General features: G+C 42.0%; 1 protein-coding gene across 3 annotated transcripts in view; it reads left to right on the forward strand.

Annotated features, from left to right (window-relative positions):
* The window catches only part of PRICKLE2 (prickle planar cell polarity protein 2), a 354,301-nt gene that overhangs the window by 198,880 nt on the left and 141,531 nt on the right, over window positions 1-13,890 (forward strand). The gene's annotated exons all lie outside the window — the stretch shown is intronic.

Here is a 13,890-nt window from a genome sequence, read left to right on the forward strand (position 1 = left end):
TTGTTTGGTTTGGTTTGGTGTTGTTTAAATGGGTGATATCAAATGAAGGGACAAAGTTTTTCCAGCTGAGTTTGTCTTACTGGCTTCACTTCTTACTCCTTTGATGTGAATGGTGATTGATCTGTGGTTCAAGTCACCACCTTCTTGACAGCTAGAAAGGTTGACCTTTTTTGGTTTACGAGGTGGACTTTAATCGTTAGCCTCCAACTTACTGCATGTGTGGGTGTCCCGGCAGCTGCAGGTTGTTTACACATTAATTAACTCTCTGATCATTTCTCATTGGAAACTTATTGGGGAAAGGAGTCAATTTCCCTTTGGAGTTGACTAGCAGGTTTTTGGTTTTTTTGCGTAATTATTTGCCATTTACCCATTATTAAATGCTTTCCTTGAAATGAATAAGGAGCATTGAAGAGGAGTTTAGATGAAACCATTTGCTGCCAAGACAGATCATTAGCAAGAAGTTAGTGAGAATGACTCACAAAAATTAACTAATGTTGAGTGAATTATTTCTAATATGCATTTACATTTTCATCTGGTGAGATAGTGGGCTGCCTTTTTAAAACTGAAATGTGTTCAACTTACTCCTGCAAAAATGTTCAGTGAGTAAAGTTTCAGTTACATAAGTTTTATAGCGGGTGGTTGGGTTTTAACGTTTTATGGATTGATGTGCCCAGCATGGGGAAGATGTTAGTTTTTCTGACCCATCTAAGGAATAAATGGCTGATTTCTTAGTTGGTAACAAGCTGGCAAAAACCAGTCTAGACCCAAAGTCACTTTGATCTCAAAATGACTTTTTACAACCACTTGTGTTTGAGGCCCATTAGAAAATGAAATTCCATCCTGTAACTCCTAATTAAATTAATTTCTTTTTTAAGAAGCAGTTTAAGTTGTCATGAAGTCTTTGAATCTCAGTGCATTGCTAAAGAAACTTTGGCGGGGTATGGGGGGAATTAACTTTCTCATACGTCATAGTCATAGCCCAGGTTGTTTAAGTTATGATCTACAGTACTTCAATCTTTACACTCCTTCTTTTAAAATAATGTCTTATTAAGTATAAGGAAGGAACTTTTTGCCTTGCTCCTAATTGCTGAAAAATTTTGCATAGCTAAACGATGAATTCAAAAGAATCCACCTACAATTAAAGCCTGATTCAGTAAGATACAGGAGATTATCTATGATGCAAGACAAAAAGATTACAAAATGAAATGTCTTTATCCCCTGAGAATAATAGTCATTTAGAGTGTTGGTTACTCTTTTAAGATCAGAATACTTAAGGGTAATCTGTAGCCTATAAATACATGGAAAGGTAGTATAAATAGGATGGTGATGCTTTAAAAAAAAAAACAACTCACTGATATATTTTGTGCACATTAAAATGCATGCATAGTAATAGTTGCTATTATCAAACTATATTTTAGAAGTCTTCTATTCAAATGGGGAAAAAGATGATACAGATAATTAAAATGTGTCATCTGATCAGGGAGCCTGGCCTGCTAGAGGATGTTTTACTAGAAGGTGACCAGGCAAGAAGCCTGCATTCTAGAGGTGGCTTGGCCAGTTGCTACCAGCATTGTGGCTTTGGACAAGTCACATGACCTGTTTTGGTTTCAGGATTTTCATCTACAAAATGAGATGCTTAAATATGTGATTTTTACACAATGGACTTCGATTGAATCATGAAGGCTGTATTTTGGAGCTTCCTGTGAATAAGTATTGATGAGCCCTGGAATGAATGAATGTGGCTACATCATGCCCCCTCCTCTGGGATTCCTCAGTGTATTAGAAGGCAGGGTAGTCCAGGGGAACCAGAGAACTTTATGAGGGTACTTTCTACCAATAATTTTTGAAATTAAGGCAGACGTGTAGCATAGGAAAGTAAAACCTTTGGCTGTGAACTGGACAAAAGTCTTTAAACGTATCTTAACCTTTCATGCTCAAGCATCTAATTTCATGTTCCTCAAAGTGTGATCCACATATCAGCAACATCAGTTTTACCAGCACCTGGAAAGTCGTTAGAAATGCAAAGTGTCAGCTCCACCCACATCAGACCCACCGAAAAATCCACTGGGGTTTGGGCCAGGGGCCCAGCAGTCTGTATTTAACAAGCCTTCCAGATGATTCTGTTGCAAATTAAAGTTTTAGAAACTTCTAAAATTTTAGAAACACTCATCTAACTGAACTCAGACCACAGGCATGATCAAATGGAGAAATACGAAGATCAAAAAGAAAGAAACGAGAATTTTATTCTTATGTTGGAAGGTAGGGGTATGAGGGTGCTGTAGGTTGGGTCAGGGTTATCTGAGAAGATCACTGAAGTTTTTTCCAACTTCAGGGCTATGTTTTTGATAGCATCATCAAGATCCCTTGGACAGCGTTTTCTAAAGATATCTATAGCAATGAGGTTTTCCAAGGAAGAGAGGTGTACATAGGAGGGCCTTTTGTTGTTGTTGTTTTTTTCTGGGCTTTTTTTTTTTTTTGGGTGAGACGGAGTCTTGCTTTGTCACCAAGGCTGGAGTACAGTAGAATGATCTCAGCTCACTGCAACCTCTGCTTCCCAGGTTCAAGCAATTCTCCTGCTTCAGCCTCTTGAGTAGCTGGGACTACAGGCATGCACCACCACACTGGACTAATTTTTGTATTTTTTGCAGAGATGGGGTTTTGCCATGTTGGCCAGACTGGTCTCGAACTCCTGGCCTCAAGTGATCCACCTGCCTTGGCCTCCCGAAGTGCTGGGATTACAAGTGTGAGCCACCACGCCCAGTGATTTTTAAATGATATTCAGGAGAGCTCATACTGATAGGAAAAGTCTCAGTGAATTATCATTTAATGAGAACCCCATATTTGCAGAAATAACTAGGTTATTGGCAAATTGAGAGCACACATGGTTATTCAGATACCTGGTCCTTTCAGTCTTGCCTTCTTTTAAACCTAAAAGCTCTGAGACTAAATGTAGATTTCAAACCCTGGATCTTCAGCTGAACAATGCTTAGCTGCCCATTCTATTGGATTTAAAACTTTCTCCGGAATCATCCATTGGTAGCAAAAGAGGAATCCTCCCCCACGCCTCTCTGGATTTGAATGGTTGGCCCAGACAGGAATACTTACATTGCCTGGTCAGAAGCCCCAGAACTGCTCAGTGCAACCTCCTAAAAGTCTGTGCAACACATGTCACCTCTTCAAGGTTATCATTTTCCTTTAAGATCTTCTGTTGTTATGAGGATGGACACTGATTTCAAACAGAAGCAGCAATCTACATGTAGAATATGTGTTTCAGAGTACTCTGAATACTCTGTCTAAAAGTGGAAAGATGAGACTGAGAGGTGAGGGCCACTAGCATTGAGATAGACATGACTATAAAAAAGATTTCGAATCCAGTATTTCCTAGGTTTCCTAGCCTGGGAAACCCCATAATTCTCACAGAGATAGCTTTCCCATCCTTCCTCATCTAAACCGTCTAACCTTTTTTATTGTAGAACACTTCCAAACACTAGAATTTTTGGCAGGACATTTTAAGGGATTGGAGTTGAGCTTTATTTTTTCTTTTTAAATCAAGTTTTGGAAAAATTAAAAAAAAAATTCTAGCGTTATCCAGTGAACACACATTTTTTCTCTTAGAAAAGTTGGCTTGAAATTTTCTGTGCTTCTTGCCTCTTATTAGTAATAATTTACCTTATTGACAAGTGGCTAAATAACTTAATGCCACATTCTTTAGATTGCTAGCAATGTTATAGTACGCACCTATGATTGAAAAAATAATTTACACACCTGGATCAAAACTTGGCAGCCTGATTTTGAAAGATTCAGGATATATTCGTGTGTGCTATGACATACTGGTTGAGAACCATTGGTCTACCCGTAACTGCAGTAGAATCATACCTGTGTATTACATATGTAATGATACTGTTCTTTTTTGAGCCATGAGCCGCTTGACCCAACTACTGTGCTATATTTCTACTCTATCTTGGTGACCAAATGAAGCGTAGATCATGCTAAGTTGTGTTTTGTGGCATTTATGAATATATCCATTCCCATTTTTTCTTTCTTTCTGTCTCTTTCTCATTCTCCCTCTCTCTATCACACACACACACACACGCACACACACACACCAGTCATTCACTTTTTCTTCTCTAGGTTTATCATAGTTTCCCCTTTTATCATCATCATCACCTAGTGGCCAACATCAGAATGTTTAGCATATGTCCACTAAATCCAGGGTAATTGAACATCAGCCCTGGCCAGGGAGAGCTCCTTCCTAAATATGGCTTGGTAATTATCTCCGACATTTTCAACTGAGAGACTAATTATTGCATCAGTTACTACATAATTCCCTCTGCCAGTTAGCTCATCTTATATCCTCCCTGAAAATGACAAGACACAAATAAGTATACAAATTGGAGCGTGTTAAGATGGTGTTTTTGCATTTGAACTGAGATTCCAGGATGTCCAGCCTTGGTTACCAGTGGCAGCACAAACATTTTCACTGAGCAAAATTAAACATATAAGGTGTTCCAGGACTGTGATTGATTTCAGCAGAATATCAAGACCAAAATACTGTAACTTCCCAAATGCTATAAGGGTAGCTCTGAGCCACTGCTTTGATTCCATGCAAGTTAACATTTCTGTTCATCCTGTTAGTTTTTATATTGTCTTTAATTCGTCATGGCATCAAATGGGTGATGGGTCTTCCCTGAAAGATGCAACTTTTCCCATTCCATAATTTGGCCACCACAAATTGGAATACTAACAATTATGACATGAAAGAGCATGGGTAGTATAGAAATAACATACTAGGAGGTTCAAAGGTACCATTTTATTGCAGTAAAATGAGACAGGGCATTGAGAACAGTGATCAAATATGTATATTTCTTGGAGAAGTAGATTGGGTCCTAACCAAAATTAGTCTTCTTGTTTCTGAGCCTCAGTTTACTCATCTCTGAGATGAAGTGATTAAATCTGACACCTTCTAACGTCTGTTTTTCTTAATAATCATAACTGACATTATTATAGCACTATTACTGTGTGTCAGGCACTCTGCTAAGGGCTTCATCTGCATAATCTCCTTTAATCCTCAGAATACTATTATCTGTCCCCGTTTTACACTGAAAGACTCAAAGAGGTTGAATAATTCACACAGCTAGTAAGTGACAGCGCTGAGATTTCTACCCAGGTATGATTGATACCAGAATCTGTGTTCTCATCCTCTACCTTACATGAACCCCAAAGTAACATGTGACAAGATGGGATTTCTAAAATGATTCTAGACCACTGATTCCCAAGGGGGGCAATTTTGTCTGTCGAGATTATTTGGCAATTTCTGGAGACATATTTGGTTTTCACGACTGGGGAGAGGGTGACTAGTAGCATCTCATGTATGTAGGTCATGGGTACTGCTGAACACAATACAATACATGGCACAGCCTCCAACATCAGAGAAATTGGCATGAATTGTCCATAATGTCAAAGTTGAGAAATGCTGCTCTAGGCCCAGTAAAAAAAATGGATACATCATTGAAACTTTCTGTTTTCTACTGTCCACAATTTTTTAAAAAGCTGCCTTCAAGGGATGAAGTTCCTGTTTTTAGAGTTTTTGCACACATGCACATCATATTCCCATTCTCAGTACATGGTTGTATTTAAAAGCCACAGGTTTTGGTATTAGACAGACCTAAGTCCGAATCCCTGCTCTCTCACTTTCTGTTTTTCTTCCGGGCCATCACTTAAACTCTTAAGCCTCCTGTTTCTCATCTCTCAAATAGAAATTATTATTCCCTATCTTGGGATGAGTAGGTTATAGTAAGTGCTCAATAAATGGTTATCTTCTTTCAGTAGTGCCTCTCTTTCCTTTTGTAAGTATCTCAGTCAGACTGTGCTCCTCTTACAGATGACCAGGTGCGCTCTTGGCCTCATCGTTAATGCTGGCAAGGTGCACAGATTGTCATTCATAGACTGATGCTCAGTGTCTTCGAACACAGGAGCTGGAGTGGGTGAAGTGTACCCAAAGAGAAGCACTGTAAAGCAATGATGGTCCAATGTGAGTGTAGGGGGAGGAAGCAAAAGTAGAAGCAAAAGAATCTGGGAATCTTGGCCCCTGGCCAAGGCATCCACTGAAGTGGACTCTGAGGGTTGGCTAGTTTTATTGTAGAATAAATTGTTGCTCTGTAATGTAAATGGAAAATTAAGTAACCAATCAAACAATCTTTGTGATTCTTTGTGGAGTATACAACCCAGATAAGCTGAAGATTTATGTATTTTCTTTTAAAATACCTTTTCTAGGGTAGACAGGGTGGGAAAGAGGGTATAAGTTGAAGAAAGGGGGTTGGGAACTGATTAGGTGGAGGAATTTCCTTCATGGAAAGACTCCTAAGGAAAATGTACAGTTGGATATGCTGCACTTAGTTAATGAAACATAGGTTAAAATGCGAGGTTCTAGCTAGACTGCTAAGAAGGTGACATTAAATATGCCCTTTTCCTTCTTTGAGAAAAAGATCATTATTATTATATGCACATTATTTATTTATTTGGGTTAGTGTGGGGACAGAAGAAGAGGAAAGAAAAACTGGATGAAGGTGGAAGGTTCCAAATAAGACCTCTGATCCCTTAAGCTGCTTGCAGAAAAGAGAAAAGATAATTAGACACCTGGCATCCCAAGCTTCCCAAAGAACCCTACAGCTAATCTGAGCAAAATAATATACATGGAGCGATTTCTCCCCACGATCTCTCATTTGCAGGGTATGAGGTGGAGAATGTGAGGACTGATGTGGTAGACTATTATCCATTTTAATTTCAGGACATGTTTAGATACCTGGTGTAGGGAAACAAAACGTTTTCCCTTGCTTTGGCCAGTGCTGAAGGCGTGACTGGGGCTGCCAACAATCAGGCCCTTTTGTGTTGCTTTCCCAGACAGTACTGCTGACGTGCTGTCACAGCAATCCTGTGAAGGAAGCAGAAGAGAGATTATTTCTGCAGCTGGACACAGGAAGAAACAGCCTCTGAGATGGTCATGGTCTTGCTCAAGTTGCAAAGTCAAGGACAGATCAAGAGCTGTGGCCCTCATCCCTGAATTCTAAACCGGGCTTCATACCATGGTAGTATTACTGCACTTTAGAGACAATTGAGATGAGGGGGTGGGGATCCATATAATATAAAATACTGAAAAGCTGGTAGGTCTTAAAATATACATGCATGCACACATAAGTACATAAGCGTGTTACATACATATATACATGTATGTGTATGCACACATGCATTTATGTCAATATAAGTAGATGAATAAGCGAAACGGGCAGGATAATAACTGTGAGCTGACTCTCTGCTCTGGTGTTTCAGAGAGAAGGACAGAGGACTGTGGAAAAGCATAGAATGTGTCCCCACTAAAAGGGCTGTGTCAGTCAGCTCCAGCTGGTGGCTGCCTCCTAGGAGCTTGAGCTCAGTGTATCCAGATATTGTTGTTGTTCAGAAGAGTCATTGTATAGGTAGAGAGTTGGGAAACGACAACTTGTAGGTGCCTGTTTTGATAAAGTTTTATTGGAATATAGCCATGCCCATTTGTTTGTGTACTTCTGTGACAGCTTTCACACTATGACAACAGAGTTGAGTAGTTGTGACAGGGACTGAATGGCCTTCAGAACCTAACATATATGCCACTTGGTCCTTTACAAAGTTTCTCGACCTCTGGTGTAGACCCAATAGTATGCATATGTGGGCCAAATTCCAGCTCCAGGCCACCAACTGGCCATCCTGGACCCTCAGAGGCTCCTCTAGCCTCTGCCGTTGCTCACCGCTTCCTCCTCTTGGCCCTAAAAAGCAGTTGTTGCGGATTATTTAGATCATTGGTTCTCCAAATGAAACCTGTGTGCCTAATCCCCTGGAGAGTTGGTGGAAACTCAAATGACCAGACTCCATGCTCAGAGTTACAGATTCTGTAGGTCTGGGTAGGGCCTGAGAATCTGCACTTTAAACAAGTTCCCTGGTGATACTGAGGCTGCTGGTCCAGGATCATGTTGTGAGAACCACTGGCTCAGACACTCCATGCTGTGGAGGAGATCTCAAAGCACCTGGCCTACCAAGCAAGTGACTATGTTGTCCAGAGGAGAAGAATTAATTCTGTAGGTCCCCTGGGACCGATTCACTGAGGCATTTCATAGCCCACACAGGGACTTTAAGCAAAGAATTCTGTGGATCCTTGGAGTCCTACAGAGTTCCTATATTTCCTCAATTTGAAGAATATCCCTTGGGCTCCATTCAGGCCCAACTCCATTTGACCTGCAAAGAGATGTTAGCTGTATATAAAATACTCAGTATTTCCCATCATTGGTGGTGCTATGCAGAGGGGCTGTAGCTCGTTTAATCCTTCATTCACTGACAAGCACAAGAAACTTGATTAGACCTGGAGTACCTGTTCTTCCAGCTGTTTTCCTTGGCCTGGTCAATCTTTTGGTGACTTCATGGCCTCCCCATGTAACTGGTCAAACCCAGATGTCCCTTATATCAGATTCGACTCAAACCTAAGATGGAATGGAAAGAACAGATTCAGCAGGCTAAATGAAAATTTTATTTATTTTTTGAGACAGGCTCTTTGTCACACAGGCAGGAGTGCCATGGTGTGAACACAGCTCCCTGCAGCCTTGACCTCCCAGGCTCCAGTGATCCTCCTGTCTCAGCCCCCGAAGTAGGTGAGACTATTGGCACATGCCGGGCTAATTTTTTTTTTTTTTTTTTTTTTTTTTTTTTTTTTTATAGCGATGGGGTTTTGTCTTGTTGCCCAGGCTGGTCTCAAACTCCTGGGCTCAAGCAATCTACCTGCCTTGGCCTCCCAATGTACTGGGATTACAGACATGAGCCACAGCACCAAGCCCTACGTGGAAAATTTAAGAACAGTAATAAATAAAAGAAAAAGGAAATCGATTCAGAAATTAGATGGATGCTTACACTTAATTATTTTTATTTCTCCGAGCCTCAGTTTTCTGATCTATGAGAAGGAACTATATAGTTATAACCTTGAAGGGTTGCTGTGAGGGTTGAATTGGATTTGTGTATGCAGTAAATGTCACCTACAAATCTGGCTTATAAATCACCTCCCCTCCCCTGTCCCTGTGGCTGGGAGTGCCTGATAGCAATTATCTTAGTTAGATATTCCCAAAGGATTACAGGATTATGGGCTTTTGGAGTGTCTGTGGATAGCACCTGGTGGCTCAGATTTGGCTCTGCCAAAGGATCCCTCCAGGAAGCATCTCCATATTCCCTGGGCAGCTATCTCTGGCCACTGGCTGATTGTAACTTTCTTTCATTCCTGGTGTTTCTTATTGCAGAATATGTCTCCCCTCATCCCAGCTAGCTGAACTTCCTCTGTGTATCTTCATTTTGGCCATGCTCCTAACAGCCCTTCCTTCCACAGCTGCCCCAGCTGTGATGAGTTGAGCAGAGAGGCCGCTGCCAGCCCCCCACCCCCAGCAGGGCTCTGTGTGCTCCATTTAAGGGAAGAGGAATGTGGTGCCTGGCGGATGAGTCAGAGGCTGCTACCTCGCTGTGTGGTGTGTGGAGCCGGCTGTGAGGTGCGTGCCTGGCCCCCTCAGAGGAGGGGTGCTAAATAATTCACCAAGGCAGTCTGCTCTGACATCCATCTGGGCCTGTCCCCTGGTGACCCTGAGGATGCGCCAGCGGGGCTCTTGCTTGCTGTGGCATCTTGGTGAGCTAGAAGAATAAACAGGCAGCCTGAAAACTGCCCTGGCTGTCATGGATTCCATGGGCTTGGGTTGGGTGGACTGATTGGTGTCTGCTGATGGCCACTCAAATCAGAGGGCTTCAGATGCCCTCCCTGTACAGAGCAAGATTGATGGTGTGTTTACACTCAGTCTTGATAAACATTTATTAAACACCTGCTGTATGCTTGGCAATTTTACCTGCATTACCTCATATAATTCAGAAAACCCATGTAGCAGAGATTCTTAGATGAGACTCAAAGAAGGAAGGTGGCTTGTCACAATTCACACAGCTAATAAGAAGGGGTAGGGACAGAACTTGCCTTAGCCCACCTCCTGCCTGATACAGTGCCTGTCATCCAGAGGTCCCTGGCAACAGGGGACCTTTTCTCCCTCTTCTAGACACTGGCTGTCTTGGTGATTCAGACCCCTACATGTTAGTCCTAATACTACCAAGTTTTCTTTCTTTTTCTTTTTTCTTTTTTTTGAGATGGAGTCTCGCTCTGTCACCAGGCTGGAGTGCAGTAGCGCGATCTCAGCTCACTGCAACCTCCACCTCCCAGGTTCAAGCAATTCTTCTACCTCAGCCTCCCGAGTAGCTGGGACTATAGGCAGGCGCCACCATGCTCAGCTAATTTTTGTAATTTTAGTAGAGACGGGGTTTCACCATGTTGGCCAGGCCGGTCTCGGTCTCTTGGCCTCGTGACCTGCCCACCTTGGCCTCCCAAAGTGCTGAGATTACAGGCATGAGCCACTGTGCCCAGCCAATACTACCAAGTTTTCTAAAAGGAAGCACATTATGGTGTATAACTAAACTTCTTCTGTTCATTTCAACTGTTTCAGGTTCTAATACCTGCTTCTTATAGTTTGGGCTCTGCTTTGGTCTGGTCCTCCCCTGATCAAGATGCTGGCTGCGAGGCCATTTTCAAAATGATGGCCTTGTCCACTGAACTTCTTGCCCTCAGGGAAGGTGACAGTCTTCAGACAGAATTCCCAGCAACCTCCTGGGATTGAGTTATTCTAGGGGTGAAAGAGTGAAAGACAGACTTGGAGGAGGAGAATGATGGACAAATAAACAAGAAAGGGGCTTTTTCTCAACCTGGCAAGCCAGGATGAGTTAGTTCTGCAGTTCTAGGAAGGTAATTTTTGCACAATACATCACACCGAATTTACCTTCATGGCCACTGTCTCCTTGTGATATGGACAGGAAGCAGGGAAATACTACAGAAAAGGGTGGGGTCCCCCGGTGAAGCCCTACCCTCAAGCTTGGATGTGTGGCCCAAAGTGAGAGCATGCATTCCTGTTTTCCTGCCCAAATGTTGCCTTTTCCAAAACTAACCTGGCTTGGCCCGCCTCCCATCCTGTACCCATAAAAACCCCAGGCTCCCCTGGCAGAGGAGCAGGACAGAGAGGCAGAGTGGCAGGAAAGGAGAGAAGAGAAGGAGCTGAATGTCCAAGAGAAGCGACTTGATTTCAGAGGGATGGCTTGGCAGCAGGACCTCAGAGAAGAGTTCGGCCGGAGATGGCCAAACTCCAGGGGAAGACTACCTTCCCACTCAATCCCCTTTCCAGCTCCCCATCCCACTGAGAGCCACTTTCATTGGCAATAAAATCCTCCACATTTATTTTCAATTCATTTATGCAACCTGATTCCTCCTGGACGCCAGACAAGGACCCGGGTGCAAGTGCAAGAGGCTGTCACACTGAGCTAACACTTAAGCTATCCACAGATGCCAAAACTAAAAGAGCACACATTGTAACATACGCCCTCTGGAGCTCTGGGGTTCATAGACAATCCCTAGACACTGCTGCGGGCTTGCACAGAGTTCTGCTCCTGCCAATTGCCCAGAAGTGCTTGTCCTGGCGTCTGAACCTGCTCACCTGTGTGCTCCCCATCCTGTGAGGGGTTGAGAGCTGTGGGCTGAGTAAATGAGCCAACCCCTTCATGAGTCCCGCAAAAGGGTTAAGGGAACTATCCCATGTCACTTAGATGCAGAGATCACCCCAGCATGATAAGTGGGAAGATCTATGATTACCGTTTGACAGATAATAATAGTACCTTACACTTACTGAGCACTCCTGGTGTATTTGACACCATACAAAGTGCTTTGTGAAGATATTACAATTGTCACCGTCATTCACATTTTTCAGAGGAGGCTTCTGAAGAGCAGAGAAGTTAAATAACTTATCCAACATCACACAGACGGCAAGAGCCATAGCCAAGGATCAAACACAGACTTCTTAATTCTAATACCAGGGTGAGTTCCATTATAGCAGGACTTTCTTTCAAACCAAGATAAATTAGATGTCCTTTATTTATTTATAGCAAGTTATTTATAAGTCTTATGGAATATTTAAGATTAGAAAGAACAGAGCTAGGATCCAATTCAATGGTTTGAGGGATATGTAAGCTGTAGCTACATTCCTCATTCTCTTTTTTTCATCAGTCATCTGGCTGATGATATTCACAGATGTGACAGTGTCCCTGTGCTGTGATTAGCTTGAGTTACTAATTGTCATAACCATAGATAAAGAACATCAGCTGTGGCAGTTTATGGTTGGCTATGGCATACATAGGATAGGCTGTGGGTCATGGGCATTTCTTCTTTCATTTCTCTATTCAACTCACGTTTATTGAGGGCCTACTATGTGCCAGGCATTTTTCTGAGCCCTGGGGATAGAAGGCTGAATAAAACTGACATGAAGCAGCATAAACAAGTAAAACATTTTGTGATCTAAGTATGCTAAGTGTTGGGCATCAACTTCCAGTATGGCAGTGTGAGGAGCATGGTAGACTTTAATCAACAAAACAATCATTTGCTGAAAATTATTTTAAAATATAAGAAACCATTTAAAGTTTCTGGAAATTGTCCCAAGGGTATACAACGAATGGAAAAACACAGGAAATCTAAATCTTGGTAAGAACAGTGAAAGTCTATGGCATTTTAACCAAGATACTCTCTTCTCCAGGTATCCCTGCCATGTACTGCCCCTCCCCCCTCCCAAACACACACACAGCGCAAATCAGTGTGATGGAAACTCTACTCTGGGTGTGTTCAGCCAAGCAGATGGGGCTCTTTCTCCACCTAGCTCCTAGTCTAGGGCTATGCTTTCACACTGGGAGGGGCAGCCTCAAAGAGTGGCAACATCCTTCCCTTGCAAAGGAACCCAGCTTTCATCAGATCAGACTGTGGAACAATTTATGCCAAAAGGAATTGTCAAAACAATAGAACAGTCAGCTAAGGATTAGTGGAGGTTAACAGTTGGGTGTAATATCAATAGGAAAACTGGGCTGAGGCCCTCCAAGGAGGGACATCAGAAGCTGCACACTACCAGGGAAACAGGCTTCATTCAACTTGTCTACCCAGCCGCTAGACAAATAAGCAAACAACAACAAAAAGCTCCAGAAGCGGGGCAGGGTGGTGGTGCACAGTCAATATCCAGAATTGCTACAATATAGTATCTACAGTGTCCATTTTTCAACAAAATATTTTGAGACATGCAAAGAAACAGAAAAGTGTGACCATATACAGGAAGAAAACAAAAGTAACTGCCTGTGAGAAGGTCCAAATGTTGGAGCTAGCAGGCAAAGACTTCAAAGCAACAATTATAAATATGTTCAAAGAACTACATGCAACTTTCTAAACAATTAAAGGAAGGCATGATGACAGTGTCTTACTTTCTAAACAATTAAAGGAAGGCATGATGACTGTCTTATCAAGTAGAGAATATCAATGAAGAGAAATTGTTAGAAAGGAATTATAAAAATGAAAAATTTGAGTTAAAAAGTATAATAACTGGGATGAAAAATTCACTAGAGGGGTTCAAGAGTAGATTTAATCTGGTAGAAGAAAAATTAGCAAATTTGAAGGTATGTCAATAAAGATTGTGTACTCTGAAGAGTAGAGAAAAGAGAGTGAAAATAAACAGAGCTCCTAAGAAATGTGGGATACCATCAAGCACACCTACATATGCTTACTGGGACAAGTAGAAGAGGAGGGAGAAAAAGCTGAAAAAATATATGAAGAAATAATGGTAGAAGACTTCCCAAATCTCATGAAAAATGTTAGTCTACACATCCAGGAAGCCAAAGTACTCCAAGTAGGTAAGCTCAAAGAGATTCACACTCAAACACTTCATAATAAAAATGTTGAAAGACAAAAAGAAAATCTTGAAAACAGCAAGAGAAAAC

Source organism: Papio anubis, chromosome 2 (genome assembly GCF_008728515.1).
Source record: "Papio anubis isolate 15944 chromosome 2, Panubis1.0, whole genome shotgun sequence".
NCBI lineage: Eukaryota > Metazoa > Chordata > Mammalia > Primates > Cercopithecidae > Papio > Papio anubis.